At 41.7% G+C, this 15,936-nt stretch overlaps 1 protein-coding gene across 5 annotated transcripts in view; it reads right to left on the bottom strand.

Annotated features, from left to right (window-relative positions):
* Window positions 1-15,936, bottom strand: part of LOC144308658 (ferritin light chain-like) — a 145,002-nt gene that overhangs the window by 80,029 nt on the left and 49,037 nt on the right. For 3 of the 5 annotated variants that reach the window (XR_013375043.1, XR_013375041.1, XR_013375042.1), the window contains one exon: window positions 13,227-14,076. The exons of the other annotated variants lie outside the window; for them this stretch is intronic. The gene's annotated coding sequence lies outside the window, so the exon portion shown is untranslated. Of the gene's footprint in view, window positions 1-13,226; window positions 14,077-15,936 lie in introns of those variants that run through there. 5 annotated transcript variants of the gene reach the window in all.

Genomic DNA, 15,936 nt, shown 5'->3' with positions numbered 1-15,936 from the left:
ATTACCCAGATACTTCACCATGAAACATGTCATGTGAAAGGGTGGCACGGATGAAAATGTAGACCTATGAATCCTACCAAACCAGAAAATAACCCACACAGGATGCGTTAACTATTCTCAGTTGGAAGATGAGGGCAGAACGAGATGTTCTCATAGGGTCTCTTCCAGGTTTGTGATTTCGTGCTTAGCATCTTATTTTCCCAAATACCACTTGCCTGGGGCTGTTTCACAATTAGAACACTTTCATGTGTCTTCTATCAAACAGGAAGGCATATCTTATTCAGGGTAAACAATATTTGAACACACAAAAGTTTTGCTCTGAAACTTGGACCTACTTTTTTTAAAAAAGATTATCTATTTGGCAGAGAGAGAGAGAGAGAGCGGGCACACACAAGCAGGGGGTGTGGCAGGCAGAGGGAGAAGGAGAAGCAGGCTCCCTGCTGAGCAAGGAACCCAATGCGGGGTTTGATCCCAGGATCCTGGGACCGTGACCCGAGCCGAAGGCAGATGCTTAACCAACTAAGCCACCTAGGCGTCCCTTGGACCTACTTCTAAATGAAAATTAAAATTCATTTTTTTGCGCTACTTTCAAATATTTTCTATTTGTTGGTTGCTGGAGACCAACATCTTAAAATTCCAAAAAGAACTCTGCCATCTCCGCTCACTGCTTAAGCTAAAATACAAGCACGTATCCTGTATCTGAATACAGGATATAGGGATCCCTGGGTGGCGCAGCGGTTTGGTGCCTGCCTTTGGCCCAGGGCGCGATCCTGGAGACCCGGGATCAAATCCCATGTCGGGCTCCCGGTGCATGGAGCCTGCTTCTCCCTCTGCCTGTGTCTCTGCCTCTCTCTCTGTGTGACTATCATAAATAATAAATAAAAATAAAAAAAAAAAAAAACAAAAAAAATGAATACAGGATATATTGTAAATTTTATTCATGGAAGTTTGTTGTCCAAAAGTGTTCTCATATTGCATTTGAGGTTTGTGAAAACTGTTAGAATTCAAGAATGGCATATTTTATGATCCTGGAGGGAACTGGGTAAGATAGGAGTAGTTCTGCAGCTTTTCTGGCCTTGGTTCTAGGGCAAAAAAGAGACCGGGGGTGAAGAGGAGGAAGAAAAACAAAAATTCAAACCCAAGAACAATCCTCACACGTACTCAAATAGGAAACAAATTATACAAGATGGAATAGTCTCCAAATGATTGCAAAGAAAATGTTCATTTTCTACCTTGCGCATAAACCATTAATCAGATACTAACCTTGTGATAAGAAAATGCTAAGCTTAGAGAAGGCTTCGCCATATAACATATTATCTGTATACATATCTGAGCATATCAGGCTCATTTAATATATTTCTATTTCCTATACATTTATTTATTCTTGGAAAAGAAAAATGCCTATATAAACCTCAGATGAGATAATTTTCTGCCTTGTGAAAACGTTAACAAATCCTTCCCTCATTACTTTAGAGAGAAAAGAGTCGATGTTGGAACTATACTCTGATAGGTGGTTAAGCACAGAACTGTCAGAATCAGACCAATATAGGCTCAAATCCCAGCGTTGCCACTTACTATGAGTGTGACCTTAGGTAGCTCTTTGAGCTTCAGCTTTCTTGCCAGTAAAATGGGACTGTTAATATCTCACAAGTATACCACAAGGATTAAATGATATAATGCATGAGAAAACACTGCCAAACAAGTAGAAAGTGCTCAATTTTTTGAGGGCTATATCATCAATGAATTTTGCAGTAAAATTGTGGGGATCCTCTCAAACCCTAGCAATATCAGATTCACATCCCAGTAGGTTTTTGATCCCAGTTTCCTCACCATAGACCTGTTTAATCACTATGCTCAGTGGCAATGTCCTTTCAAGTATGAAAGCACCAATGCATAGCCTTGGATGTCAAAGATAGAATTCATTTAAAACATGAGCAAAACTAGCTTCTCTTACTTCATTTGCCTAAGTGAGATTCCCTTCCCTTGCCTTTGTGGCCTTCTCAGCTGTGGAGGCAAGGGAAACAGTGCCTCAGTGACAGAGGTCTATTTTCTCATTTCTCCAGCCCAAGATTATCATCCACTACAGCAAGAAACATCTAATGAACACCTACTTTATAGAAGAGGGTAAGATTATGGAACATTTCATGTGAATAATAAATTCATGTCCTCTCCCACTCAGATGTAGACTTTGGAATGCTTATGTCTTGGGTCAGATTCCCCAGAAGCAGACCTTGAAATGAAGATTCCTGTTCAAGTTATTTATTGGGAAAGTGCTTCCAGGGGAGACCAAAAGAGAGTGGGGAAAGCAGCACAGAAAAAGAAAGGAGGCCAAGAAGCAAGGTTGCAATTTCAGGAAAAGTCTGAGCTTCCTCATAATCTCAAGGCTTAGTTTTGGAGTACAAATTACAACTAGTGCTTATTTCAACATGAGGCAAGGGAACTGGATGTTCATAGTCCTGTCCATTGGCTATGGGTGTTCCCAGGAATATATAAATTCCCATGGTCTTTGTATAGGCAACTCCAGTAGCCCAAGGGGAAAGCCAAAGGTCACAGGTGCTAGTCATTAGCAAAAAAGCGCATTGGAACTGGGTGCTGAGCACACCAAACTGGTAAAAGGGATCCAGTGATCCCTATGATATGGGCAAGGCCTGCATATCAGTCCACCACCAGCTTGCTTCCCTACTTGACCTTGGAGGGTACAGTGGAAACAAGAAACTCCAATAAGTACATTTTTACCATGAATCCAATTGATGAAATGAAGACATCATAGGTATTAATCTATATGTACATCTCTTTGCTACTTCTATTTACAGGGAATACAGGAGTTTTGGAGTCTATCTCTGAAATCTCTTTTGCCATCACTGAAGATCTGTAACTCTTTTCAGGGTCTCATTTCCCCTTCAGGGGCCACATATTCAAGACCAAAGCAGACCCAAAGCTCCAGCTAAGAAAGCATTTGAATCTTTTATCTGACCCTCTGCTGTAACTGACAGCACTCCCTATATTGGAACCATATATTGATTTGTCTAATAGCTGCACAGAAGTACTTAAAAGTGAAAACATTCCTAAGAACCTAGAAACTGACAGGCTGTGAAATGGCTGCTTAAGAACCTGTCATCCAAACTGAATTCACCTGAAAACTAATGTTATACAAACAGCAAAATGGTCTCTGAGTGTTTGTCATTTTTTAAAAAGGGACTGTAAGGGGTACAATTTAGTTGTGAGCTGTTCACCTACTGTAGACAAGGGACAGCTTGACACCAGGCACAGTTATAAAACTGAAAGTCTATCATTTTTTTCTCCACCACAACACACACCCACACACACACACAGCCACCACCTCATTCCACCTGTAACCCCTACTAAACTCAGAAGCACACTGAGAAGCTTATCACGGCCTAGCCCAACAGATCCACCTCACAAAACTTACCCTTCCTGTGCTTCCCATGGGCACCTCAAACAAGTAGTGTTTCTCAACTAGGACTAATTTAGTTCCCCAGAAAGCATTTGATGTCTATAGACAGTTTTGGTTGTCATAACTAGGAGGAGGAGACTATGGCGTCTAGTGGGTACAGACAGGCCTGCAATGCTATTAAATGTTCTACAATGCCCAGGACAACCCCCCACAAGAAATAACCATGCAGCCCAAAGTGTCAATAGTGCTGAGGTTGAGAAACTCCTGGCTAATGGGTAGATAATGTTGGTGTCTTAGTTTGGGTTCCCCTAAAAGCAGACCTGAGACAAGGACTTGAGTACAACTAGTTTATTTAAGAGGTGATCCATGAAAGCAGCAGTAAGCATTAAGGTAAATGAGACAAGGAAAAGGAAGAAAACCAATAAGGGGTTTGTTAAAGAGCTAGTTAGCACTATGAACAACTAGGAGTCAATGCTACTGGGGAACTCTGGGGGACTATATGAAGCACACCTTGGGGTTATCCTGAACAAGGACAAGGAAGTTGGAATATTTACCTTCAATTACCGTCTGTCATTACCTGAGGATTGCTCCTAAGGATATTAACTTTCTGGTACTTCCAGACTACTCTTTAAGAATCAAAAGACTGCCCCCTCAGATAGAGAGTTTTGGGTACTTGTGGCAAGAGCCCATGGACACATAGGGGAATGATGAGTGCTAAGCAAGTAGGGACAGGGTACCAACAATGTAGCCTGTAGGTGGTCCTCCATGAAAACATTCATGGAAATATATCTTAGTTGCTTTTTCTGAAGATGATGCTTTCACCAAAAACATAATTCTAATCATGACCACAGTAGGTGTCACAGATGACAAGCAAGAGTGATATGTTTTAGAGAGACCTTGTTAAAACATGCAGTTGGAGGGACTCTTAGAAACTATGTGTTCCAGCTCTGTACCAATGCACGAATATCCTTAAGAACATCTCTAACAACTAATCATCTAGTCTTTGCTTGAACACACCCAGGTTACCAGAAACACGTTAGCTCATAAGGGCTACCCATTCTATCTTCAAGAGAGTCACTTGGGAGCCAAGCAGACCTGAGTTTTGAACCTCTTTTATTTAGTAGCTGTGTGACCTTGGGCAAGTTATTTAACCTCTCTGAATCTTACTCCATTGAGCTGTAAAATACCAGTAATATTCTCTACCTCCTAAGATTACTGTGAAGATTCAATAAGAGAATACATGGAATTTAATACCACCTCTGACACATAGTAGCTGCTAAATAAATATCAGCTGCCTTCACTCCTTTTCCTTTCTCATCTTCTCAAATCTCTTGTGTCAGCTATCTATCTCACAATAAGTCTGATCCTTTCATTCTGGCTCTAACTTCCAAAAGAATATAAAATAAATTCATCCCACCTCTCCACTAACCTAAGACTTCCCTTCTCCACCATGGGCCTTGCTTCTTCCACCACTCCTCATTCACCCTGGCTCTGTGGGTCTCCACTCTGGTCACTTTCCAAAAGGAAGTGGAGTCCCCCCCAAGGAGACAACTTCAACCACATGGGATGAAATATACTTGAAAATCACATCCTTTTAATTTGTATGCATGTGGATCAAAATGGGTTGTTTATGGAATAATGTTCTCTTTTAACATAAAAAACAGAATCTGTCTAGTTAGGAAAGCAAGGCAGGAAATGAGTTTCTCTTTCCTTATCTTGCTCCATGTTAACTCTTACAAATGTTTCCTCCAAACTGTGCTTGCTCTTTAGCCCTCCCAGATAAAAAGTATTTTCTGTTACTTTAAAACTAAAATTGTAATGTTTCATAGAAAGAAACAAGATTCACATTCCAAATAGAGGTGGTGTCATATTTCAGAAGGGCTTGCAAATCTGCCCTTAGTGGTTGCCAAGAGGTGGGTTGGATAGACCCAGCTTGAGCTGGAAAGAACATCCAGCCTTGAAATCCCATGTGGCAACTTTTGCAGTGCTACTCTCCTTTTCCCTAGTTGAAGCCCCTCACTGTTCCTTCTGGTCACGCTGACATCTGGCTGGAGAACAGAGTTACCCAGCAAGAGATTTTGCTTTTCATTACCTAAAACATCTCGTTTTTGTAGATATATGTGTGTGTGTGTAAAGACACATACCAAAATGTTAATAGTGTTCTGTATTTTGTGTAACCAATTTACTTTTTAGTTTTCTATATTATCTGATTTTGGGGCAGCACTGAGCATATACTTAAAATTACTGCAGAAAAATCCCCCCCCCCCCCCCCCCCGCCAACAAAAACAAGACCTGTTTCTACCTTCAAAGAAAAGGAAAACTTGCTCCCTTGTCTCAAGTAGGTCATATGATCTTGGTCCACAAAGCAATCAACAGGACAGGGTGTTGTCTCCTGAAGCCAGAGCTGGCTTGATGAGTAGCATCCTCCAGTCTGGTGGGCACCAAGGTACTTTATAAGTGACAAGTTAAAATTCAGTAAAATGAAGGGTTTCTCTCTCCATGTCCCTTCCACCAATCCCTTGAGACTTCACTGGTAATCATTCTACCCCCTACTAGCCACCAGGAACCCAAGGTTCAGCCTGGGGGCTGGGAAGAAAACAAAATCCCTCCTGGGACTAAGTTGGCCCACAGGGCAGAGACATTGCCTTCTATTTCTTCCTTATTCCCTGCTGGCCTGGCAGTATGATTGACACAAAGAATCACAGATTCTCAGGGACAATGAAGCCTCAAAGGTCAGTTGATCCCAGTCCTTATCCCCATTGTCAATGCTTAATAGTCACCTGATGAAATTAAATGTGGCTACTGGTCACTTCAGTTGCTCAAAAGGTTTGAGCCACAGAGTCAAATGCCCCAGTTCACTCAGACACCATCCCTGGCCAGTCCCCTCTGTCAGTGTTCCAGGAATATGAAGATATAACTCGGCATCTATACCCCCATGAGTGAGACAGGAGAAGGGGCCACTGACCGGTGGTGGGACCAGCACCAACAACAGGTCCCATCTACAGCTTCTGGAACTGGTGATGGCTGCATGTTTGGCATCAGTACAAGTCTCCCCGCCCAGGGTCCCAATGCCCCCTCCTCAGGGTGTATGCACATGGCTGCAGGCCAAAACACAGCACTGTTCACCAGTTCGAGATAACGAAATATCTATCTGGGCCTGACTCTCTATATAAGCACCAGATGGTAATGATTAAAATTAAATTAAATTAATGTTTGACAGTCCGTGAAGGGCATAAATTGCATGGTGTGCTGGTTGTCCAATCTGTCATCTTGTTTCCCTTGGCTCAGGTCAACAAACAACAGCTGAAAGCTCCCTCTCTGGGTCAAACAGTAGCTTATTTCTCTGCTATGGAAATGGCTGCTCAGTTTACTAAGTTGAAGGCTCCTAGGCTGCCAAAATCGTGATTAAGATGCCTTAAAAGGCAGAGAATTCTGTCTTTTCCCCACAATCTCCAGCAACCATCTCCCAAACACACTGTAATGGCAATTACTGGTTAGAAATCAGAAAGGGGGAAATCTGAACCTGGACTAAGAGCAAACCACTGCCAAAATCACAAAGCAATTTCCAGCTCTAATGACAGCCTTCTTCATTCACATGGTTTCTAGAGCATGTGGGCAGTGCTGATGTGTTATCAAGTTGCAGAAGAATCCATGGCATCGCATTTTAAAATCATCCATCTGCCAAGTACTCCTTTCCAAAGAACTTTCAGATTTAGACTTTTGCTCCTTCCCCCTGTGTTATGCAGGAATCGGTGTTCCAATATTTACACTGTCTTTCTACCTACTTACATCCAAAGTCCCACTTCAACCTTTGTACTTTTGCACAAGAACTTTAATGAAATTTTCAAAATGTTTAGCATATATTCTTTGGTGGCAAGGATCTGTTTCTCTATGTGTAAACCAAATAGACCAAGCAAATGAGGCACACACAATGGGGTAGAAGCTGGGATGTACCACCCAGATGGCCCTTCAGGAATGAAACACTTATTTCCCCAGCCGCCTGGAGTCCTGCTGGGGGGGGCGGCCCTCAGCTATCAGCCCACTTTGGAGATTGCTTCTGTTGAAAAAATTAACTGCCTCACCTAAGACTCATCTCCTTCTGAGGGTAGCCCACATATCCCAATTCTGGACAACTCTGAGGAGCCCACTTTCCCTGCTATTTTCTCTGCCTGAGCTTATCTTCCAGCTCATATTTTTTAAAGATTTATTTATTTTAAAGAAAGAGAGTGTGCCCACAAGTGGGGGGAGGGGCAGAGAGGGAGACAAGCAAACTCCCCACAGAGTGGGGAGCCCGGACACAACATGGGACTCAATCCCAGGACCCTGAGATCATGACCTGAGCCAAAATCAAGAATCGGACACTTAACCGACTGAGCGACCCAGGTGCCACTGTCTTCCAGATAATTGCCTGACTCCTTTCACTTCAGGTCTCTGCTCAAATGTCACTTCATCAGAAAGGCTTCTGATCATTTTTCCTAAAGTAGTGCACACTCCCCCTTTCCCTGCAGCCCTACTTCCATAGCTCCCTGTGTCCTCGTCATGCTTTTGTTTTCTTCATAACTCTTATCACTACTTGACATAATGTAGATATTTATTTATTGTTTTGCATATTGCCTATCTCCCCACTAGAATGTGTTTAATGATGTCTGGGACTTTAGCCTGTTTTGTTCATTTGTTTATCTCCACTACCGAGAAAAAAATACCTAGCACATATAGAAAGGGTAAATATTTGTGAATCAATGAATGAATGATTAATCTCCTAATATCTTAGCTAGTTCCTAGTATTTAGACTACCTTGCTCTCTCCCTCCATATCCTGAGAATCAGAGTCCTACCCAGGGAAGCATAATAGTCAAGAACACAGGCTTTGGCGTTAGGTTGACTTATTCATTTAGTTCACACATGATTACATTGCTCTCAGCACTTAAGATTTTTATTTATTGAGAGAGAATGCATGCACATAGTGGGGACAGGGGCAGAGGGAGAGGGAGAAGCAGACTCCCCACTGAGTAGGGAGCCTGCCTTGGGGCTTGATCCCAGGATCATGACCTGAGCTGAAGGCAGACACTGAACTGACTGAGCCACCCAGATGCCTCACTCTTGGCACTTTAATATGAATGCACTTAATGCTCATAACAACTATAAGAAGTAGGTATTATTATTGTTCCTTTTTTTTAGAAAGAGATTTATTTGTTTATTTGTTTATTTATTTATTTGAGAGAGAGAGAGAGAGAAAGAGAGAGAGAGAGAAGGGAGGGGCAGAGGGAGATGGAGAGAGAGAATCTCAAGCAGATTTCCTGATGAGCATGGAGCCTGACACAGGGCTTGATCTCATGACCCTGAGCTGAAATCAAGAGTCAGACACTCAGGTAAGCCACCCAGGTGCCCCTTATTATTCCCTTTTTTAAAGATGAAGATCCTGGGCAGCCCGGGTGGCTCAGTGGTTTAACGCTGCCTTCAGCCCAGGGACTGATCCTGGAGACCCAGGATTGAGTCCCATGTCAGGCTCCCTGCATGGAGCCTGCTTCTCCCTCTGCCTGTGTCTCTGCTTCTCTCTCTGTCTCTCATGAATAAACAAAATCTTAAAAAAAAAGATGAAGATTCTAAACAATAGAGAGATTAAGTATTTGCCTCAGGTCACATATCTACTAAGAGCCAGAATTTGAACCCAGAAAGTCGGTCTCCATAATCTCTGCCACACACCAAGTGTATAATTTTGAGTAAGTTCCTCTCTGAATTGGTTTGTCCATAAAAATGGAGACAATAATGCCTGCCACATGGAGTTGTAAGCAAGAAGATGATGTATGTAAAGTGCACAGCAGGGTCCCTGATCACATAAGTACTTGATAAAGGGTAGTTGTCATTTTCCCCCTGCATCCCAACAGCCTGCATGAACTTCCAAGTATTACCACCACCTGACTTTTGTTTCATTTTGGATGCCCTATATTGACTGCATGGCCCTTGATGAAGGCCTTGGATGATATATATCCACCCGCCATGCTCCATAGACAGCCCCAGCCTGTGTCACACCCCACCATTGACTCCAACCTAGCTTGCCTTATGCTTGTAGACAGATGTAGGGTTAGGTCCAGAACACCTTGCTTATGCCTTTCCTTGTCAGATCTCAGAATAAAATGATTCTTAGAGGCAGAAGCAACAAAATTCAGGTGGCATAACTTGCCTTTTACAACTAGCCTTACAGTTCTTTTGGGTTCCCACTACCTAGTATGATCATTCAGATAAAACATGGCCCAAATTTGACCAGGTGTTGTGCTCAGGTTCATGCCCTGCCCAGATGCCCCTTTAGTGAAGTCCTTATTGTTAACAGCTGCTAGGAGCCCCTGGGGTGGACAGACAACTGTCAGCTCTCAGCCCCTTCATGGGTTGCTTCAGCTACAGAGAGCCACTTGACCAAAGGCAGTTTCCTTGAATGACCTTCTGAGGTTGTCCTTATCCAATAACAAATCAGTGCAGGAATAGAAATTCCTACCATTCTGGCCCAACTGAAGACAACTGAAGGGCCAATCCAGGTCCAGAGCTACTTGTGGGTCAGTTGAGGCTGTTGTTGGGCCTACATCACAGCTCAGCTATTCCCTGTTCCCACTCCTGGTTCCTTCTTTTCCCAGGTGTTGATCCCAAAGGCATGCCCTAATAGGCATCCTGCCTCCTACGCCCTCAAAGTCAGCTTCCCAGAAATCCCAGTCTATAATACAAGACCTAGTATTCAATTCACCCATACTCATTGTCATGGTCTCTGGATTCTTCCAGAAACTATTAAACCCAGGAGACAAAATGGCCTCCCAGGATTACAGCTCCCTGGTCAATTCCCCACCTCATCCCCAATCTTTTTTTTTTTTTTTTTACTTTTTCCTCCGAGATATGTCTAATCTAGCCTGCCTGCTTAAACAAGCATATAAGTGAAGCCAGAAAAATGATCTTCCCTGATGCCTATTAATCAATTTTTTGCCTACTATTCATCACCTCAGCTCAGGGCTTCTCTTCCCTCAAGGAAATGAAACAGATGATCATGGGTTGACACACAACACTGGTTCTTTACTTTGACCTCATGAATTTTAGGAGGATTTATCAGCAAACAACAAGCTCATTTAACTATAAGAAGCAAAGAAAGAGTCAGTCATTAAGGGAATATAAACAACTAGGTGCTTTACCCATTCTGTAAAGCTGATATATTTATAAACATGCCTTTGGGCAAGGGTCAGCCTCAATGATAGCCCCTTTGGGAGTAACAAACCCCAAACCACTTATTTGTTATGACTATAAATGACATTTTGATCTGAGTAATCATTAAAATATCTGTACTTTTAATGGTCCATAAAATCTTAACATGCTTCCCTACATCAGACTTCCTTTTTTAATAAATTAATTTTTATTGGTGTTCAATTTACCAACATACAGAATAACACCCAGTGCTCATCCCGTCAAGTGTCCCCCTCAGTGCCTGTCACCCATTCACCCCCACCCCCCGCCCTCCTCCCCTTCCACCACACCTAGTTCGTTTCTCAGAGTTAGGAGTCTTTATGTTCTGTCTCCCTTTCTGATATCTCCCACACATTTCTTCTCCCTTCCCTTATATTCCCTTTCACTATTATTTATATTCCCCAAATGAATGAGACCATATAATGTTTGTCCTTCTCCGATTGACTTACTTCACTCAGCATAATACCCTCCAGTTCCATCCACGTTGAAGCAAATGGTGGGTATTTGTCATTTCTAATGGCTGAGTAATATTCCATTGTATACATAGACCAGATTTTCTTTATCCATTCATCTTTCGATGGACACAGAGGATGCAGCCTAATTCTTAAAGGGAATTAAAAGAATACTTGAGAATCCATTGGTTTCTCAGGTTAGTTTTTATTATGTCCATTTGGAAATATAGTTTCATTTTTTTGTCTTACAATCTATCTACAACATGAGAGACTCCTAACTCTGGGAAATGAACATGGGAGGTAGGCGGGGGGATGGGATGACTGGGTGACGGGCACTGAGCGGGGCACTTGATGGGATGAACACTGGGTGTTATACTGTATGTTGGCAAATCAAACTCCAATTAAAAAATATACAAAAAAAATTAAAAAAAAATCTGTCTAGATATCCAAAATGGAACTGGTATTGTCAGGCAGGTATGGATACTGATCAATATTCTGTCCTTTATAGTGAACGATGATATGATTGATACTGACCTCAATCTGTATGGACAATTACAGCTGTAAAAACAGATGCTATTCTCCCAGGCCCATCTCAGCCATATGCTTTGATTCATGGTGCTGGGCATTTGGCAGAGATGGGTATTTTGTGTCAGACTCTGATACCCCTGGATTCTCTGAAGATTATTTTTAAGAACTTATGATTCACTGCTGGTGGGGCTGTCTCTGTTCCCTCCTAGGATTCTACAACTCCTATGGCTCATGCTCTGAGATTGTGCTTTTGTGCCCCAAGATACTTATAACCACCTTATTTCAGGCCCCCCATAGTTACTTGGATCACTGAACAGTGAAATGATAAGGACTTTTAAAAAGTATTTGGTATTTTGGGGGCACCTGGGTGGCTCAATCTGTTAAGAGTCTGCCTTCAGCTCAGGTCCTGATCCCAGGATCCTGGGATTGAGCTCCGTGTCAGGTTCCCTGTTCAGTGGGGAGTCCACTTCTCCCTCTCTCTCTCCCTCTGCCCCTCCCTCCACCCCCACCCCCACTTGTGCGCTCTTTCTCTCAATAAATAAATAAAATCTTTAAAAAAATATTTTGTATTTAAAAAAAAATCATGGCCGTGAACATCACTACAGGAGAAATGAGTGCAATTTAACATCTTCCCATAGGAGCTTCAGGTTTATTGGGGGAGACAAAATGAAAACAGAGTGATGTTTGACATCATTGAAATGGGTTGAGTTGAATGATCACTCACATAATCTGAAAGCGAATCATGGGGGTCCTTGTTAAAATGAAGTTCTCATCACAGATCTATTGGATAAGAATCTCTGCAGTGGTATTGATATTTGTGTCTTTAACAAGCCCCCTCAAGTGATTCTCATGCACACTAATGTTAAGAACCATTGCCCCAAAGATGGAATTCAGCCTAGGCATGTTTCCTGCCCTGCCACTAGTCAGTGACTCCTGTGTTTTGGAAGGAAATGGCAGCATTGAGTGAGTATCACCACTGAAATATTCAATTAATTACCAAAATGATGATGTTGATGCCCCACCCAGAACTCCTTTACCAGTCTGGTGCACCCATCCTCAGCTACTTTCTCCATCTTACCCAGAACCCAGACTGACTCTATTTCCTATTTAGCAGCTGTGAGCTGTTAGCTGCTAATAGCTCACAGCTGCACTCTTCTCTGGAGAAATGTTCCAAACTGATGGGAGCCACCTCATCTGAGATGCCTAAGAGGTTATATACCTATCAACACAGCAAATGACTAATTGAAATGATAGAGCAAAAGACCAACTCCTTTGCCTCAATGAAGACAACTCTGTAGTGTCATCTTTGCTCTAGAACTCTCCATAGAATCAGGGTGATGCTAGACTTCTGTTGAATCCACCTTTTTGCTTAGGTTCTGCTGCTGCCTTTCCTGCTTCCTTTATGTCCTTCTTTGGAGGTTTCTCTTGAGAACACTCTCTCAATAGAATCTCTCATTCTCTGCTTTTAGGTTACTCTACCTAAGGTAATACTGTTATTCAAAAGTTGAAGAGGCTTTTTGAAGGGAAAAATGTTATAAAAATAACAAAAGAGATTCTGTGAATAAATACACAGACATATTTGTAGAAAGATGTAAAAGAAATAGAAGGCTCTGGTTTTTCTTCAGATTTTATTTATTCATGAGACACAGAGAGAGATAGGCAGAGAGATAGGCAGAGACATAGGCAGAGGGAGAAGCAAGCTCCCCGAGAGGAGCATGATTCAGGACTCAATCCCAGGACCCTGTGATCACGACCTGAGCCAAAGGTAGACTCTCAACCACTGAGCCACCCATGTGCCCCAGGAGATTCTGGTTCTAAGTAAAATGGGGTAACTACACCCTGTTTACCTCATGCAATGCGGCTATAAAACCTGGAAAGAATGCATAAGGCAGCTATTTGAGAACCCTGAAAAGTACACAGTAGCATACAGATTGGGAAAGAAAACAGACCAGAATCCAAAGTACTAACTAGTGATGAGTTTATTGTTTATTTTCCTTTGGCTATCCCTGGCTTAGACTCAAGTTGTAAGAATCTTGGGGCAGCCTAAAACCTGGAAGTGGGAACTAGGGCACGGATAAAGAGAGCTCTAGGAGAAGCCCTCTTGTTTTGTCTGTAAGGGGACAAAAAAGATTTCTTGATGCTTAGAGAGAGTGAGGGAAATCTCCCAGGGTTTTCTTCCTTTTCTCTGTTCTCTAGCACTTCAGGGAATCCTGAAGTAGCAGCAGCAGCAGAAACAGCACCAGCAAGGAGGGATAAAGGTGTCCAAAATTCTGAGGGAGGAGAACCATTATGTCTGATCGGAAGAGCTGTGTCCCAACAGGATGTGGTGAATCCCCGCTGCTGTTTTTCTCTCTCTTGCCTCCTACTGCTTGGTCTCAGACATAAGTACAACTGTGGGAAGTACACAGCACAGCACAGTTGCCAAAAGCCCATCTTTCTGGGGTCAGAGCCTGAAAGGTGAGCCCTAGGGAAGAAAAAGGAATGAGGAAATGTTGAAGAGGGTATAGCTTGGGGAAACAATCCCATAAAATTATTTATGAATACATAAGCTCAGTCTTTAGCTGTGCATATGTGAATCTGACCCTAAACAACATAACAAAGATTTTGAGAACTGAATTATGGGATAGAACACTGCCTAGCTCCCAAATTGGCCACTGGGTGGCACACACATGAGATAGAGTTGAATGGTGCTGAACTGACGTTAGAAATACAATCCACAGAAGGCTCACTGGAATGAATGCGCAGTCTGACTCAAACCAACTGCCTGTTAATAATATCTACATTCTCCATAGGATTTAAATAAGACCCAGAAACTCAGAGTCTCCCAAAATATCCAGGATAAAATTTAAAATTACTCACCATACAAAGAAGCAGGAAAAATCTCAACTCACATGGGAAAACAACAGACACCAATGCCAAGATGACACATGTTGGGAATATCAGACGAAAGCTTTAAAGACAACTATTATTAACATGTTCCAAGAAGTGAAATGGAGAATACTCTTGAAATAAATGGAAATATCAAAAGTCTCAGCAGACAAATAGAATATATAGAGATATCAAATGGAGATTTTGAACTGAAAAATGTAATAGCCAAAATAAAAAATTTATAAGATGGGCTCAAAAGGAAAATGAAGATAAGAGAGAAAACGGTGAATTTATTGGTATATTAATAGGAGTAATCCAACCTAAATAACAGGGAGAAAAATATTGGAAAAAATAATGAATATAGCTTCAGGGACCTGTAGGACAATACTGAAGGTTTAATTTGTGTCATTGGAATCCCAAAAGGAAATGAGAAAGAGTATACTGTAGAAAAACTACTTGAGAAAATAGTGATTAAAACCTTCCCAAATGTGGCATAAGACATAAACCTAAAGATTTAAGAGGTTCAATGAATCTCAAATAGTATAAACCCAGAGAAATTCATGCCCAGACACATCAGAATCAAACTGCTACAAAATAAATACAAAAAAAGTGTGAAGAACATCCAGAAGATGATTTTTGTGATGTAAGGTCTGTGTTTAACTTTTTTTGGCATGTGGATGTCCCGTTGTTCCAGCACCATTTGTTAAATAGACTATCTTTGGTCCATTGTATCACCTCTGTTCTCTTATCAAAGATTAGTGCTCTATATTTGAGTCTATTTCTGAGCTCTTTATTCTGTTCAGTTGATCTGTGTCTATTTTTTCACCAAAATCACACTGCCTCGATTACCATAGCTTTAGAGTAAGTCTTGAAGTCAGGCAGCATCAATTCTCCAACTCTGTTCTCCTTCAGTATTATGTTGGCTGTTCTGGGTCTTTTGTGTCTTCATATAAGTACTTAGAATCAGTTTGTCAATATCCATGAAATAACTTACTGCAATTTTGATTGGTATTGTGTTGAATCTATCAATCAACTTGGAAAGAACTGACATGACATTATTGAGTCTTATCATGAACATGGGATATCTCTCCATTTTAGTTCGACATTCATTCTTCATTCATTGGAGTTTTGTCATTTTCCTCCATACAGATTATATATATATATTTTGTTAGATTTATACGTAAGCATTTTATTTTAGGGGTTGCTAATGTAAATAGTATTGTTTTTATTTTTTATTTATTTTTAAAAAATTTTTAAATTTATTTATGATAGTCACACACACACAGAGAGAGAGAGAGAGAGAGAGGCAGAGACATAGGCAGAGGGAGAAGCAGGCTCCATGCACCGGGAGCCCGATGTGGGATTCGATCCCGGGTCTCCAGGATCGCGCCCTGGGCCAAAGGCAGGCGCCGAACCGCTGCGCCACCCAGGGATCCCGGTATTGTGTTTTTAATTT

This window comes from Canis aureus, chromosome X (assembly GCF_053574225.1).
Source record: "Canis aureus isolate CA01 chromosome X, VMU_Caureus_v.1.0, whole genome shotgun sequence".
NCBI classification, from domain to species: Eukaryota; Metazoa; Chordata; class Mammalia; order Carnivora; family Canidae; genus Canis; species Canis aureus.
Note: the sequence above shows the minus strand (reverse complement) of the source record. Positions and strands in the feature narration are given on the sequence as shown.